Here is a 19,129-nt window from a genome sequence, read left to right on the forward strand (position 1 = left end):
ATGAACTTTGAGACCATAATATTAAGTGAAATAAATCAGACTCACAAGCTCAAATATCACATGCTTTCTCTTATACAAGAAACTCAAAGTATAAATAAATTAAAGGGAAAAATAAAGCACAGATAATAGGAAACATGGGGATAGATCTTTTGCAAATGAGAAGGTGACCAAGAGATAAACAAAGGGGAATTAGTGAGGAGGGGCATATAAAAATTAAGATGGGTTATGAACATGTATCAACTTCACACAATAAATGTAAGCACTATGAACTACAAACCTGAACTAACAACATTTTTAAAAAGTAAAATTTCAAAAAGCTTAACAATGGGATAATTCTGTTTAAAGAAATGGGTAGTAATTTGAGAGTATTATGGCAATGTGTCTTTTCATGTAATGAATTTTAAAAAATTAAATGTTTACTGTATATCTGATCATATCTCATATATGTCATTGTGTGCAGGTTGAGGGAGCCATGGACTTTCACCTCCTTAACTTATGCATCTCCTCTCCTCTTCCTTCTGAGGGGTGAAATTACACAAATTATCTTTACTCAGTTCCAATGTATTAGATAAAGGATTTCATATTCCTTGTTTGGCTTCAAAATGAATGACACTGAACATCATACCTGAATACTTCAGATGGACGATGTGTCCTCAGGAAAAGTTGACAGACTAAATGTGTGAACACAATACTAGAGAGGAAGTATCATCTATGGGAGGAGGCTCAGAGGTGCCTTCCTCAAGAGAGTAGGCATGTATTGTGATTTTCCACTGGATGACCTACTCAGATTTTATACCTCTTCGGTGCTCAAAATCCAAAGGTCTTCATTAAACTATTTTTTATTCTAATCCCAGAAGGACAGGCCCTTAAAGCCCCAGGCTATGGAGGTGAAGAATTCAGGATGGGTAATTTTTTGAACCTTGATCCCCAGTGAGCCTCATCACTTATCTCCCTTGTTCCTGCTTATCTTGACTCAGGGACTTTGCCTGAACAAAACACAAAACACTTCCCTCATAGCGTGCAGCATTACTTTTTATTTACAAATTAATTCCCCACTTCATGATACCAGGAGGCCTGGTTAAGTTGAAAATATATGGCCTGAATTTGTGAGTATAAAGGATGTAATTGCAAATAGCTAAATTTTAAAAAAAAATATTTAATCTGTTGAGAAGGTTCTGTTCTACTTCTAGTCTCCTGATAGCTTTTACCATGAACAGTTGTAGAATTTAGTCCAATACTTTTTCCCCAACTAGTGACAGGATCATATGGCTTTTTCCTGTCCTCTGTTAAAATGATGACTTTTGGGGGTGGATCTTCCAATGCTGAACCAACACTGCCATCCCTATAACAAAACCACTTTCTACGTACTGCCAGATCTGACTTCTAATTGTTTTATTAAGCAAATTTCTATCTATGTTCATACTTTTTTCTTCTATTATCTTTATCCAGTTTTAGGATTGGCACAATGTTGGTTTCCTAAAATGAGGAGAGAAGTGTTCCTTCTTTTTCTGCTTTAATTGTTTGATATAATTTATCAGTTAAAATGTATATGAACCTGCTATTGTCGTATAGGTAGGTTTCAAGCTAGGAATACACTTTCTTTAATAGGTGCTATTCAAATTTTATATTCCCCCTAGAGTTATTTTCATTAATTTGTCTTCCAACTTACTTCTTAGAAGTTGTCAAATTTATTTCAAAACAGATTTTTGTAATATGATTTCTATATCCTTTTAAATTCTGTAAAATCTGTGGTAATGTCTCCTAGATCTTGATATTGTAATTTCAAAAATGTATAATTGATATTGTGTAACAGGAAGAAAGGTCTAAAGGAGCAGGGGAAGTGGGAGGGGTAGGGGAAAGGAAAAAAGGGAAGAGGAAAAATATGAGAAAAGGAAAAAACTGGAAACAAAGTCTTTGCAAGGGTGGAGGGGGTGAAGGGAGGGCAGGGGAATGGGGAAAAAAATAAGAACCAAGATACTCATGTAATGGTACAAGATCCCAATGATGAATGTACTGTATTTTATACCTAAAATATACCAATAAACTTAATGGGAAAAAAATGCCACACTTAGGGGTGTCTTTCCTTATATAACATTGATGTTGGGTGAACCTTAATTTTTATTCTTCAAAACTGGCACAGAAAATTCTAATAACTTGTTTTGGGGGTGGGTACAGGGGATTGAACTCGGGACCTTGTGCTTGCAAGGCAGGCACTGGAACCACTGAGCTAAATCCCTGGCCCTCTAAGTACTTTTTATGGTAACTGCTTATGGTAAAAAAATTTCTGCTTTGAATTTGTTAAGCACCTATTTATATTTTGTTACAATGGATGTATTCACATGAGTTTTATTGTCCCTTATTTTTTGGTATTAGGGATTGAACTCAGGACCCTGTACTTGCCAGGAAGGCACAGGGCAGCTAAGCTACATCCCCAGCCCCTCTTTACTCTTGATTGAGTGTTATTTCAACCACCACATCCCCAGAAGGTAACTGTGCAAATGAGGCCATCACTCAGCACACGTGGGCAGATTTCACATACCAATTCATGAGTGGAGAAGTCACTCCATGCTAATGCTCCATGTAATATCTTTTCTATTTCAGAATTTCAGATTTTGCATACATTTATCAACTTCATTTACACCACATTTTCTGTTTCTATGTGACTTTGTAATTTACAAGTTGGATTACTGGATGATTTCTACAAGATGGCCTTGTACTGTCTTTCTTCACATTCTTAATCCAGCTCAGTTTAAAAATAAAAATAACAGATAAAAGTACAAAAAAAAGAGGGCTTTTAATTATTTCATGTAATATGAAGAAAGGATAATATTATAAAGAGATAAATTTCCACATGTACAAAGGAAGAATTCAAACATAGCATACCTGAGGAACAGGATCTAAGGGTATGGTTTATCTCTACAACCAAAAAATATACTACCTCTTTCTTGGTGAAATGGATTCAGTATCCTAGGTAAAATTATTTTCCAAGGCAGACATAGAGATTTTATATATGAGAAATATAAAAGAGTTGGTCATGGCTCAGACTCATGACTGGATTCCAAACATGTGAAAGTTTTAGGAAACACTACTAGGAATAATTGAACCAAGCTCACGGGGAGCTGGTGGATGGATTTATACAATTTCCCGCATCATGAATCAGAAAATTGAATTATGAAGCAGAGATCTGACCTGTGATGGCTAGGAGGAAGTATTAATATGACAGATGAAAAAGGAGCACAAATTTCAATTGTATTGCAATGATGTTATATTAATATTTATATACATTAAGCTATAATATATCAGGTTGGATTGACCTCAGATAAATGTGAGAGGAAAAGATATTGATTACTGGTGCAAAGTATCTTTTGAGGAGTTTTCCTTTTAGGGAGAAAGAATGTGTGTGTGGCTAGAGCAGAATGAGAGATGTAGACAGGTTTTTAAAAAAATTTCAGAAGAATTAATGTACATTTAAATTAGGGATGTCAGACTGCACAGTTGACCTTATACTACCACTTGATGTGATTCTGAGAAATACCAGATTGAGAATAGTGATGGATAAATGAAATTCCATTACCCGACTCTTGAATATTACACATGAATAATGACACACAGAAGTACTTTAGCTTTCCAGGTCTCCAAATATCTGATGAAGTGGTCATATTTAGCAATTTCCAGAATGAAATCTTCACAATTTAGGTGTCATCACTACTCTTTGGGTGAGGTGTCTATTTAATAAGTACTTGAAGATTATATTAGTGTCTGTTAAAGTGATATGTTCTACATATTTTTCTAAACCAGAGAAAGGAAAGGAAAGATAAATAAGTGAGAAATCAAAAGCCTGCAAATGTTTCAACATGTGTCATTGTATTCTAAAATAAATCTTAGGGCAAATACATAATCTTTGAACACAGTTACCTGGGCAACTTGTGCAGACCTGAGAGCTGAGAGTTAAGAAAGGGTTGATGAGGAGAAACAGGGAAGTAGAGTCAGTAAAGGTGGAAAGGGGGTTTGGGAAACACAGAGATGGGCTTGTGGGTAGGTACAAGGGAAGTAAGAATGATCAAGATACGATATGTGTCAATCCTCAAGCTGAATGTAGCCTGCATTTATTGCACATATATATGAATAAAAAATTAAATGCAGAAGTAGCAAAGCATACTATAGAAATCTGATTAAATAAATATTTGTTGGGCACTTGGCAGGAGCTGGATCTTGGACTATGGACCTAGAAGGGTGAAGTGCTTATAGGAAAGTGTTATGGAGGAAGGATGGGAAGACAAGTTTAATAACAATTCTAATTAAAATCAATTTTATGAGAAAAGTGATCTGTACAAGAAAAAAAAATCTCATTGATCATAGTCAGCCTGGATACCTCAATAGTTGTCATATTTGTGAGTATAAGTCATTACAAACACTAACTAAATATGTAACACTCAGGGGTGTCTTTCCTTAGACATCATCAATGTTGACCGAATCTTAATTTTTGTTCTGTATAATTAATTCAGAGTATTTTAATTTGCTTTTTATAATCACTGCTGCTGACCAAAGATATAGACATGACCTTCTTATAATTTTGATAAACATTTCCTTAAATTTTTCACAATAGTTTTCTGCACATATAGAGACTGACTTTATATTTGAATTTTGAATTTTGAATTCAACTACAAAATACACAGAAGATCACTGTGTGCAGAAGATTTGTCCATATGTTTAGCATGTGTGGAAAGATGGTTCATGGGTGGATTAGCTTTTCATGTTACTCCTTTTTATGACATCTTCTATATTTAAGGAGTTCAAAATTTTGCATATTTTATTAAGATTAATTTACATCACATTCTGTTAAACCAATATGTTGCACATATTATTTTTTTGTACCGGAAATTGAGCTCAGGACCTTGTGCCTGTGAGGCAGATGCAGTGCCACGGAGCTAAATCCCCAGCTCAGCACATATTATTTCTGAACTACGGAAAAGTGAAGAAAGATAAAACAGTGGGGATTTCAAAGCTGAATAAACTATCAACATTTTTCACTGCATCTTAAGTGATTCTTAGAAGGACAAATACACCCTCTCCCAACACGAGTGTCCAGGAATCTTGTGCAACTGAGAGGAAAGTTGAGAAAGATTTCAAAGACAAGGAGGGCAGGCCAAGAGCTGCAATATCCAAGGATAGTTGAACACTTCATCTGTACAAATGTTTAAGCAGGGAACTCACCTGGTGGGTGTGAAATTGTTGCACTGCATGGTTATTGAGATAATGGATGGAGGAAATGTGGTAGTAATTTGAGAAATTCCTTAACTTTCTCAACCTTATGTTGGCTGATCTCTTATTTCCAGACCCCATAATTGCATATCATCTTCCTCTCAGCTCTTTCTGGTCATGTCAATCACAAGGGCCATTCACAGATAGACTCACCACTCTTCCCTGAATTCTAGGTCTTTTTCTAGAAGTATGCTTAGCATCACACTCATGCTCCCATAATCACAAAATTTGACATTACAGTTAAAATTTTTTAAAATATATCTAGAGAGAGATAAGCTATATCTCACAAAAGTGCAAGACTAAAAGTCATTTGTAGAGACAACTACAGCCTTGACTGCCATGACCTATTTAAAACTATGAGGATAAATATTGACATATTAAACTGTATTCAAACAAAGTAGTCATGGACAAGTTTTAAACAACATATACCACAATACAAAAGAAAACAGAGTCCTAAAGAATAAATTTACATCCTAAATATATTGGCACAGACCTGTGATCTCATTACCCTGGGAAGCTGAGTCAGCAGGATTAAAATTTTGAGCCCAGCCTGGGTAACATAGCATCTTAGTTAGACCTTGCTACAAATATAAATAAACAGGAAATTGGGCTGGGCTTCCAGTTCCTCCTGAAAGTGTTTGGTTCAATCCTCAATACCAAAAATCTCCAATAAATAGGCAATATTTACTTAAAGTACAAAGTGTTGCTATTTTAATATGTATGTAACTATTATGAATTAATAAAAAGATGAGTATCTTTTTGATGAGATTGAGATATAATAATTAAATATGTCCCAAGGAAGAAGATTAAGTGGCCTCTCTTCTTCCATTAAATGAACATGACTCATAAGCACATGAAAATGAAACATAAATTAAGGAAACTATTTTTATACACATGAATTTTCAAAGTAAATTAAAATGTTTTGGGAATGTTGTGGATCCCCAGAAATAAGTAACAAAGATATAACTATGTTCAACTTTGAAACTATTCCAAAATAAATACCACACCTCTATATTCAATAATTCTACCCCAAGTATAAAACAATTTTTTCCCCTTTTTAAGGTCCTGAAAATAAAGTTCATGACATGACCATTTTATGAACATGTACTACCACTCAGCTCTGCTCCCAACCCTGAAGCTACCTTCCTTAGAAGATACGGAGTCAACTACTCAAACAGCCTAATTTACAGTAGCAGAAAAACAAGGACCAAATTTACACCATCACCAAACATGCTCTTTATTTTTTAATTCCAGCATACGTAATATAAATGTATAGTGCTTTGCAAGAAAATCTGCTAAAACCAATGACACGATAGATTGTGAAACACAATAAGAATAACAGACAGATGTTCGTTCCCTCAGTCTGAACTTTAGTGAGGTCAAATAGACATACATTTATGTAAAGTAGTGTACAGGAATAGCAACAGAAGTGTTGAAAATGCTAGAGTTCTCTGAAAATAAGTTTTGTGGGGGAAGAATGATCCACTTCTGGCATTCAAAAGCTGGCTACATCAACACAATTCCTATCTCCATAGTTGCAGCAATCCCTTCTTTGCACTGTCTTCTCTATTCTGTTCTCTCTATTCATAAAGAAATGTGTGAATCACATGTGTAAATACCAAATAGTTTCTCTAGTGTGAGAAAATTAAAGTGTAAATAAAGATTAAAATGATTCAAATGAATAATTGATAATTTGAAACAGGAACAAAAGGTCCAAAGGGGTAGGGGAAGTGGGGGGGGGGAAGGAGAAAGGAAGGAAGGGAAAGGAAAAATTATGAGAAAAGAAAAAAATGGAAACAAAATCTATGTAAATAGGGAAGGGTAGAGGGAATGAAGGGAGCACAGGTAATGGGGAAAAAATAAGAACCAAGATACATCATGTACAGGTACAAGCACCCAATGATAAATGTAAACTTATTGTATACCTAAAATTTACCGATAAAAGAATTTAAGCAAAAAAAGAGAGAGAAATGTGTGAGTATATTTAAAGCTCACATGAATATTCCATTAAATTCTCCTCTTGCTAAAAAATTCCCTTTTCAAAAATGTAGTAGTCAAATATTTATCATTTAAGTTAATCACAAATGAAGATAGTGGTTCACGTGTCACCATTCAGACTGACACAGAGATGTAATCCATTTGATCCTTGGAAAATGTACTTATCAAATAACCCTGAAACAGGCTCTTAGATTCTTGTCACTGTCATCTGGACCAGAGGTAGACAACTGCATTAGCTGTCATCACCTGGGAATCTGAAGGAGAAACAATACCAGAATGAGGCCACTTCAGAAGAAGTAAATTAAACTCTCTTCAGTTCCGGTGAATTTTGAACATCTAAAGTACTGGGAAGAAAATGGAATTCTCTTTATTGTTTAAGAATATTAATGGTATAGTTTTTCCTTTTAGGATAGAGGGCATCTTGAACAATGTCTTTCAAAAATGTCAAGGTCATCAGAAACAACTGATACCATCTAATGATGGTAATTCTAAAGACAATGGCATTAAATGTGGTGGATAGTATTTTCCTCAGAAGCATAGATTTGTCTTCAATAGTTTTCAGTAATTCCTTCATGGGCTATGGATATCCACTCTTCTGGCCCTCAGTGCAACTAACAGTATGATGCAATTTGGCACCCAACTTAGCCAATATGTAGAAGCTAATTTCTAGTTCTAACCACAAAATTTCGTTGTTATTATTATTCATTGTTTATTGGTACATTTTAGGTACACATTATGATCACATTCCCCATTGAGAATTTGTAACTGTACATGTAAAGACTAAAATAAAAGAGAGATGATAGAAATTGGAAAGTTAGACTCTGTAGAGATGGGAGGCAATTTAGGGAAAGAAAAGAGTGGAGGGCAACATAGAATAGGAGAGATGAAAATGATGGACATACAAGTATGTATATATCCCAATTTCCCAAGATAAATATAATTATTATGTATTATAAACACATACTAATAAAAAACAGTGCTCACCGTTGAAATCATGAGTCAAATATCACCGAGCTCGATTAAAAAAGGATGAGTTTTACTGTGTGCTAAAACATACTTGGTTTTTACACCATCTCATCATTTGAGAAGAATAAAGTGAAGCAAGTGTCATATATTCTGGCTTATCAGGAATCCTGTCACTATGACTTATACAGAAAACTGATGTTGAAACCAAACGAGCATTGGAGGAGAGAAGTTCTACAAAGGGGTCTCATCAAGACTTCCTCCATGTCCTGTTCTTTGGACTATAGATAAAGGGACTTAGCATTTGAAGAACCACAGAATACCTCACTGAAGCCAATTCAGTTTTCCAGGTGAGTCAGTTACAGCAAAGCTAGTGTACACCCCCAAACCTGTCCCATAAAACAAAGTTACAAGTGGCAAGTGAGCCCCACAAGTGAAAAAAGCCTTATACCTTCTTTCTGACGGTGGCATCCAGAGGATAGATGATACAATGTGAGTGTAAGAAAACATGATTCCAAACAGAGAAGCAGCACCAAATATGCAAACTGCAACATATATTCCTCTGTTATCAATACATGTATCAGAACAAGCTAACCTGATAACAACAATTCATTCTTTTGTGAGTGAGCACAACTCTTTTTTCTTTTCTTTCTTCATTTATTTATTTCTGCCCTTCTTACTGTCTTATTACAGATACCAGAGGGTCTCATCAGATACTGCAGGACACATCCTTCATCTGTAAATCCTTCTTTCCCAAACACAATCATTCATTCATTTATCACATAAGATCATCCTAAGTCAGTGCCATAGGATCTGAAGGTATATTGAAGACCACCATTTAATGCACAATACAGATGGAGTATGGTGGACCCATAGAAGAGTTGCATCTGAAGGTACCTAGGGAAAGACATGCAGTTTTCTGTCTCTGACATCCGGAGTGGGTGTGACACCTGAAACATTCATTTCCTGCAGTCATTGGGTGACCTGGATGACAAACAGACAAGGGTAACAACTCTCACAGAGGACTGAATGAAGTCCTACATTTTTTACTAGATTCCCTACCTCAGAAGTTTTTGTAATAATAGGTAATTCTCTTAATTTCATGAGCTTATTAATGATAAGGTTTCTTTTTCTTGTTAGCATTCAAGATATCTTCATTGGTGAATTTCACAATCATCTCAAATCACTGTCATGTAATTGGGCTATTTCTTGAAAAAAATCAAACTGATAATGCTAAGTACACTTTTTACTTCAGAAGGAAACAGTTTTGCAGCACCAGGTCCCACTATTAACTTCACAAGGCACGAAAGTCCACTGCTTTGCTTTCCAAGAGCAATAATGCTAGGATATAATTCTAAAGACCCAACCATCTGATTGGGAAGAAGCTATTTTTAAAATATGATGATAGTTTTCTTTCAAAATTTTGTCCCTTTTCACATCTCCTGCTCCAACTTGCTTTACTAAGAGCATGCACATCCATAAAATTGTGAAGACTAGAGTCTCTCTCTCTCTCTCTCTCTCTCTCTCTCTCTCTCTCTCTCTCTCTCCTCTCTCCAGTCTATCTTTCAGGGAACATGAACAAATTTTTTATTTACAAATGAAATTATGTTGAAAATATCATAGACTGGATAAAAAGCAATGTTGTGTTTGAATCTGTAATGTAATATACTTTAACATTACATTTCTGATCATTTTAGTTAGTGACATTTTATTAACCAGGAATATTTTATTTTGAATAAAGTATCCACACATCCAGGCAAATCATACAATAGAAGAGCATCTATCCTAGCAATAAGCTTCCACAAAGCTGCCTTCATGTCTCTGTTCCTCAGACTATAGATAAAAGGGTTTATCATTTGGGAGACCACAGAATACATCACTGAAGCCACTGCAACCTTTTTGGATGAGTCAGTTATTAAAGGACCAATGTACACTCTCAAACCTGTCCCACAGAACAAGGTGACAACTGAGAGATGAGAGTCACAGGTAGAAAAGGCTCTATACTTTCCTTCTGATGATGGCATTCTCAAGATATATGACACAATGTGAATATAAGAAAGCATGATAGGGGGCTGGGGATTTAGCTCAGTGGTTCCCCTGCCTGCCTCGCAAGCTCAAGGTCCCTAGTTCTATTCCCAGTACAAAAGAAAAAAAAAAAGAAAAAGAAAGCATGATTCCAAACACAGAAACACCACCAAAGATGCACATTTCCACATATATTACTATGTTATCAATGAGCATATCAGGACAAGTGAGCCTGATAATCTCAGCAAGTTCACAGAACAAGTGGGGGATTTGGTGATCTGTGCAGAAGGACAGTAGCAGTAACAATAGACCATGGAGTAGTCCATACATAATGCTAATAGACAAAGAGACTAGGCTCAGTAAAACACATAAGTGCAGGTTCACGATGACTGTGTACCTAAGTGGATGGCAGATGACCACATAGAGGGCATAGGCCATTACCACAAGAAGACAACTTTTCAAATGACTCAAAGCCAAGACTAAACAGACCTGGGCGAGGCAGCCTGATCCTGTGTTCGGATGTTCACCAACATGTGTGGGACTGATGTTGTGCTTAAACAGATGTCATTAAAGGACAGAGTGACAAGGAAAAGGTACATGGGAGTGTGGAGGTGGGAGTCACAGCTAATAGCCAGGATGGTCATGAGGTTTCCAGAGATGGTGACCAGGTATATGGAAAGAAACCGGCTGAAGGTGAGAGGCTGAAATTCTGGATCATCTGTCGGTCCCAGGAGAAGGAATTCTGAGACAGTGGTTTTTCTAGATTCCATGAGCTCATGGTATAATCTGAAAGAAGTAATGAAAAGATATTAAAATATATAGACTTGCAGAAGATACATGTAACAGGGTAATGTGTTAGAATATCATCCCATGGACATCTTTCTTGATCTTTTGGATTTTGCTTTCACAATTGTGAATGAATAATTTTTTGTTACTGACTCTACTATTGTGAGGAATTTGTTTATGGCAGCACTAATAAGTATTACACTCACAAATCTCTCTTCTTAACACATACAGAATAAAAAAAGCAAATGGAAAATTATTTTATAAAAGTCATTGTGATTGGAAAAAGACTGATTTTTCTCTGAAGGAGATAGGATGTATCCTTGGAAAAGTGAAAGTCCAGCAGAATGAGAAGTTAATGAGAATCAGTTCAAACATATAAAGTATGATAAAAATATAGTGAATGCTTTAAGTTTTTTAAATATATTACAACGAAAGTATATTGCCAGTAATCACCCTCAAAATGCTGCCCCTCACTTTGAACACACATTTTGTTCAGGGTGCCCTGCTTCTGGAGTGGTAGTTTTTGTTTGGTTTTGTTTTATTTTGGGTACCAAGGATTGAACTCAGGACCTTGAACTTGCGAGACAGGCATGGTGCTACTGAGTGGCTAAATTCCCGGCCCTCAAGTGTGTCTAATTCCAGTGCCATTGCTGCCTCCATGTCGTGCATTGATTCAAAACATTCATCTTCCATTTTCATTTTGAGTTTTGGCAAAACCAGAAGCTGCTCAGTGCCTGATGTAATGAACAAGGAGATGAGAACACAGCATAGTGTTTTTTTCAGGCCTGTTATTCCATCGGAATGCACTTGGTAACAATATTCACTGGATTTTTATCACACCTCATAAAGACACTCAGAAAAGGGGACTTCCATAAGTGCTTCAGAAATTGCCAAGGACAAGGAGATAAATATCACATTTTCTCTAACCATTCTTCTGTTGATGAACATATAGGCCATTTTCAAGTCTTAGTTATTATGAATTGTGCAGCTATCAATATGGCTATGCATTGATCACTGTAATATGATGTCTTTAAAACTGTGGAAAGATAGCTAGAAGGGAAAAGGTTGAGTTGAATGGAATTTTTAGTTTTAGCTTTTTGAGGAGCCTCCATACTGATTTCCATAATAGTACTAGTACTCCATACTAGTATTGGTTGTACTAGTTTACATTCTTACCAACAATGTAAAAGGGTTCAGTTTTTCCCCTACCACCTCATCAAAACTTGTTATCTGATTTCTTGTGATGCATCTTAAGGCCATAATATTAAGAAAAATAACTCAGACACACAAATTTAAATGCTGTATGCTTTCTCTTGTATGAGAAACCAAAAGTATCAATCAATTAAAGAGTAAAATAAAATTTAGATAATAGCAGTCAGGGAGATAGATCTTTTGCAAATAAAAGGTGACAATGGGATGGAAAAGTGGTCAGGATTGGAGGGGATGACAAAAAAATTAAGATGTATTATGCACATTTACCCACTCTAAATGAGAAATGTAATCATTATGTAGCACAGAAATTTCATAACAATTTCAAAAAATTAAAAATAGGATAAATGTATTTGAATCAAGGGGGAGTTATTTGAAGGGGATTGATGGCAATATGTCTTTTACTTTAATGAGTTTTTAAAATATAAACATTCATGCCAAAATTAAATGAAGAAGATATAGAAATTCTCAACACCCCAATAACAATGAGTGAAATTAAAAATGTAATAAAAAAATTTACCAACAAAGAAAAGCCCAGGTACTGATGGCTTCACTGCTGAATTCTACAAGACATTTAAAGAACTATCGCAAGGTCTGAGGATGCCCTAGCAACATCGCGAGTCCCACAGAATGCACTGAAGCCCCAGCAGCAATCCACTGGACACTGCCCTTTCCTGCTCCTCTGTACAGCCACCTGGTTCCACACTACAAAGATGCAGAGGACACTGGACCACCAGACTACTGTACTGGGTAAGTTGGAGTCATCTTCCATCCCATCAGGATGGGGACTATCTTCAGGGGAAGGGCAGCTGGAATCTGCAATACAACTCTGCAGAGTTCAACCCTAAAGGAGGACAGGGAGCTCAACTTGGGCCTTGCAGCCAGAAATCTGCCAGAATCTCATGGGTCTGTGACTAGCTTGCTATAAGACTCACTGACTTATATCTGAACACTGCAACCCACATTGTCTATTGTGACAGCAGAGTCATATGCTGAAAGAGGCTCTTCATCTTCATGGTTATTTTTTGTTCCCAAAATTAGTTTTATTATTTTGATTTTTTTCTCTTTTATTTTCTTTTGCTCCTCTTATCCTTATTTTTTCCCTACTCTTTGCAAATGTTTGTTTTTCTCTCGATTTTTTTCTTTTCTTCCTTCTTTTCTCTTTCCTTTCTCTCTCTCTTGCACTCACTCTCTTGCTCTCCCACATTGTTTATCTTCCCTTTTTGTTCCTGTTTTGGTCCTCAGTCAGAGTTCTTTATTTTCCTGTTATTCTCTTTTTCCTTCTCACCTGTGTCCTCTGACCACACTGGTAACCTTCCCCTATACTTCTTCACATCTATCCCTCCCTCCCCAACCCCTTCTAACTCCCCATCCCAAAGGGTAAAGTTGTTGTATTGAAGAGTTTACTCACTGTATGTTGGGTTGGTGCTCGTTCTTGATTTAATTCACACAGCTAAAGGTGATAGATTAATAACTACCACAAAATGTCATTTTCAAAGGTGTACTTGATGCAGTGGTGTTGCTGATTGTATCACTTGGGCTAAGGTGTTGTTATTGATTTAGCCAATGAACCTTCCAAGTATAAGGAAAATGAGACAGCCTTAGAGTCATTAGAGACTCAAAACTTAAAGACCAGCTATATCTGGAAGACAATCCTGAGAAACAATCATTCCATAAGAGTTTAATTACAAGCAACGAAGATACCTACAATAAGCAATTTCAAATAATCAACTCAGGAGTTAAACCAAGGACAGTACCAAAAACAAAAATGAGAAGACATTTAAGCAAGGCACAAACTCAGACTTCCACCCCACCAAGGGTAAATCCTGGGATAAATGAGATGGAAAAGCCCCATAACCAACCACCTGGATACTCTGAACTGATAGCACAGGAAGTAACAAAACAGATGAATGAGGCTCTAGAAAAATTCAAAGCAGAAATAATCTCCCAGGTATCCACAGAGATGGTTAGCAAAATGAAAGACATGATTAGAGGATCTAGAACAGAAACAGATAAAAAAAGGATGAGCTCAGAACCATGCTAGAAGCCATAAATACCCAGCATAAGAAAGAAATGGAAACCATGATTGCCCAACATAAGAAAGAAATGGAATCCATGAAACAGATTCAAAGAGATATTCAGGAGATCAAAAACTCCATTGAAAGTATCCACATCAGATAAAGGGAATCTGAAGATAGAATATCAGATATAGAAGACAGGATCGTGGTTAGAGAATAGAGATTTCTTAAAAATAGTAAAGGACCACCAGAAATCAATCCAACAACTGCTAGACGATGCAAAGAAGAATAACATAAGACTGATAGGAGTCCATGAAAAACAGGAGAAAGCTCAATTGACATTAAAAAAAAAACTGTTCACAGAAGTAATAGTGGAAAACTTCCCAGACAAAGGTAGAGAATTGGACATGCAGATAAGTGAGGCATATAGAACTCCAACTAGCCATGATCAAAAAAAATCTGCATCTAGACATATAATAGTCAAGATCCCAGAAACCCAACATAAAAACAAAATCCTACAAGCAGTTAGAGAAAAGAAACAAATCACCTACAAAGGAAAGCCAATCAGAATCATGGCAGATTTCTCAACACAAGCCCTCAAATAAAGGACAGCCTGGAGTGAAGGATTTCAAGACCTAAAAGAAAATAATTTCCAACCTAGACTGTTTTATCCTGCAAAATTATCCTTCAAAATTGATGGAGAATTAGATACTTTCATGACAAAGAACACCTGAGAAATTTCATGAACACCAAACCAGCACTCCTAGCAATTCTAAACAATATCCTAGAAAAAAGCAATTAATGTCACAACTCCATGAGGCTCACCAGAGGGAAGCCAACAGGCAAGGTAAGACACTAAAGAGAAAGGGGGAAAAATAAGAAATAAAAGAGCCAACAAAAGTAAAACAGCATGACAAGGATAAATCAATATCTACCAATTACAACCATCAATGTTAATGGCCTCAATTCACCAATCAAAAGAAATAGACTGTCAGAATGGATTAAAAGAGAAAATGCAACAATATGCTGTATAAAAGAAACACACCTAACTCAAAAAGAAACTCATAGACTGAAAGTAAAAGGATGAAAAACAGTTCTCCATGCCACAGGAACCCAGAAGAAAGCAGGGGTAGCAATCTTATTTGCAGACAAAGTAGATTTCAAACCAAAACTAATTAAGAGAGACAAAGATGGTCACTACATCCTTGTGACGGGAATAATCCAAGAGGAAGAGATGACAATCCTAAATATACATGCATCAAGCACAAATGCCCCCAACTATACAAAACAAATATTAATAGACATGAAAAACAAAATAAACACTACTACAATTGTAGTGGGGGACCTCAGTACCCCACTATCACAAATGGACAGATGATCTAGACAAAAAGTTCACAATAAAATTCTAGAACTGAATCAAGCTACTGAACAAATGGACTTAATAGATGTTTACACAGTGTTCCACCCCACACAATTGGAATACACATTCTTTTCAGCTGCATATGGGTCATTCTTCAAAATAGAACACATGCTAGCTAATAGGACATATCTAAGTAAATGTAAAAGAATTGAAGTTACCCCCTGTATATTATCACACCATAGTGCAATAAAATTGGAGATCAATAACATAAAAAACCACAAAGCCCCAACAAACACATGGAAACTGAATAACACCCTCTTGAACAACCAATGGATCACAGAAGTAATCAAAGAAGAAATTAAACAGTTTCTACAAGTAAATGAAAATCCCAGTACAACATACAGAATATATGGGACACAATGAAAGCAGTTCTATGAAGGAAATTCATAGCAGTGAATGCTCATATTAGGAAAACAGAGAAAACTCAGATAAATAACCTAATGCAGAACCTCAGGCTCCTAGAAAAAGAAGAGCATAATGAATCCAAAGCTCACACAAGAGAGGAAATTATAAAGATTAGGGCAGAAATCTATGCAATGGAGACTAAGAGAACAATACAAAAAAACAATGAATCAAAGAGTTGTTTTTCTGAAAGAATAAATAAAATCAATAAACCTTTAGCCAACCTTATCAAAAAAATGTAAAGAAAAGGCAAAAATACATGCAATTAAGAATGAAAAAGGTGAAGTTACAACAGATCCAACAGAAATCCAGAGGATCATCAATACCTACTTCAAGAACATCTACTCCAATAACCTGGAAAACACAGAAGAAATGGGCAGATTCCTAGATACATACGAATTGCCAAAGTTAAATGAAGAAGATATAGAAATTTTAAACATCCCAATTACAATGAGTGAAATGGAAATGTAATAAAATATTTACCAACAAAGAAAAACCCAGGTCCGGATGGCTTCACTGCTGACTTTTACAAGACATTTAAAGAACTAACACCATTACTCTTTAAATTCATCAAGGAAATTGAAAGAGAAGCAATACTGCCAAATTCATTCCTGGAAGCAAGTGTTACTTTGATTCCAAAACCAGGGAAAGACCCAACCCAGAAAGATAACTACAGGCCAATCTCCCTAATGAACATAGATGCAAAAATCCTCAATAAGACACTGGCAAACAGAATACACAGTGTCATCAAGAAGATCATACACCTTGACCAAGTTGGATTTATCCCAGGCATGCAAGGATGGTTCAACATTTGTAAATCAACAAATGTACTACACCATATTAACAGAATCAAGGACAAAAACCATATGATCATCTCAATAGATGCAGAAAAAGCATTCAACAAAATGCAGCACCCATTCATGATAAAAACCCTACAGAAAATTGGAATAGAAGGTCTTTATCTTAACCTGATTAAGGCTATTTATGAAAAACCAACAGCCAACATCTGACTAAATGCTCAAAAACTGAAAACTTTCACGCTAAAATCAGGAACAAGACAAGGATGCCCACTATCACCACTCCTGTTCAATATAGTTCTGGAAACATTAGCCACAGCAATTAGAAAAGAGAAAGAAATAAAAAGAATAAAGATAGGAAAAGAAGTTAAACTGTCATTATTTGCTGACAATATGATATTTTACATAGGAGGCCCAAGAAACTCCACCAAAAGACTTCTAGGCTTAATTGACCGATTCAGAAGAGTAGCTGGATACAAGGTCAACACTCAAAAGCAATAGCCTTCTTGTACACAGATAACAGACTCACTGACAGAGAAAGTAAGGAAACAATTCCTTTTAAAATAGCATCCAAAAAAATGAAATATCTGGGAATCAATCTAACAAAGGAAGCAAAAGACCTCTACACTGAAAATTACAGCACTCTGAAAAAAGAGTTCAAAGAGTATACAAGAAAATGGAAAGACATCCCTTGCTCCTGGGTAGGAAGAACCAATATAGTGAAAATGGCCATACTTCCAAAACTACTATATAGATTCAATGCAATGCCAATTGAAATTCCAACAATATACTTCACAGAACTAAAGAAAACAATCCGAAAATTCATTTGGAAGCATAAGAGACCTAGAATAGCTAAAGCAATTCTAAGCAACAGAGACATGGCTGGGGGTATCACAATCCCCAACTTGATACTATACTACAAAGCTACTGTGATAAAATCAGCATGGTACTGGCAAAGGAACAGACCTCAGGATCAGTAAAATAGACTAGAAGATTCAGAAACAATTCCAGACATGCTCAACCACCTCATCGTTGACAAAGGAGCCAACCATGCTCACTGGAATAAAGATAGCCTATTTATTAAATGGATTTCAACCTGTAAGAGATTAAAACTAGACCCATATCTATCACCATGCACTAAACTGAGATCTAAGTGGATTAAAGATCTAATGATTAAGACAGAAACACTAAACTTGCTAGAAGAAAAGTTAGGTAGAACTCTTAAAGATATTGGCATAGGAAAAGATTTCATGAACAAAACCTCAGCAGCATGGGAACTAGCAGAAAGAATCAACAACTGGGATATCATCTTATTAAAAAGCTTCTGCACTGCAAAAAAAAACCACCAACAGAGCTAACAGACAACCTACAATATGAGAAGAAATTTTTAGCAGCTGTACCTCAGACAAAGGACTACTATCTAGAATATATAAAGAATTGAAAAAAATCAGACCCTCCTAAATTCAAAGACCCGATTAAAAAATGGGCATCTGAAATGAACAGACATTTCTCAGACAAGGAAGTAAAAGCAACAAACAAATATATGAAAAAATGTTCAACATCACTGATCATTCGAGAGATGCAGATGAAAACAACCCTGAGATTCCACCTCACCCCAGAAAGAATGCCTGCTATCAAGAAATCAACAAATAACAAATGCTTGCAGGGTTGTGGGGAGAAAGGAACCCTTCTCCATTGTTGGTGGGAGTGCAGACTGGTGCAACCACTGTCGAAGTCAGTATGGAGATACCTCAAAGAACTAGGACTAGAGATCCCATTTGACCCACCTATTCCTCTGCTGGGTATTTTCCCAAAAGAATTAAAAGAATCATACCACAGTGATATATGGGCACCCATCTTCATAGCAGCACACTTTGTAATCGCCAAAGCTTGGAAGCAGCCCGAGTGCCCATCAACTGGAAACAGGATAAAGAAAATGTGGGGTTTTTTTATAAAATGGAGTACTACTCAGCCATAAAGAATGAAACATTAGAGTCATTCATAGCTAAATGGATGCATATTGAGGCAATATTCTTAAGTGAAATAAATAAATTTTACACATGTGTAAATACCGAATAGTTTCACTAGTGTGAGAAACTGATAGTGTAAACAAGAGTTCAAATGATTAAAATGAATATTTGATAATTTGAAATAGGAAAAAAGGTCCAAGGATGAAAGAGTGAAGGGAGGGGAAGAGGAAAGGAAAAGAGGGAAAGGAAAAATTATGAGAAAAGAAAAAAAATGGAAAT

At 35.9% G+C, this 19,129-nt stretch overlaps 1 pseudogene; it reads right to left on the reverse strand.

Annotated features, from left to right (window-relative positions):
* Positions 1-9,920: 9,920 nt before the first annotated feature.
* The window catches only part of LOC147820582 (olfactory receptor 7G2-like), a 37,080-nt pseudogene continuing 27,871 nt past the window's right edge, over positions 9,921-19,129 (reverse strand).

The sequence above is a fragment of the Heterocephalus glaber genome, unplaced genomic scaffold, assembly GCF_053883595.1.
Source record: "Heterocephalus glaber isolate CG9 unplaced genomic scaffold, H.glaber_assembly_v1.0 deba00001845, whole genome shotgun sequence".
In the NCBI taxonomy this organism is placed as follows: Eukaryota; Metazoa; Chordata; class Mammalia; order Rodentia; family Bathyergidae; genus Heterocephalus; species Heterocephalus glaber.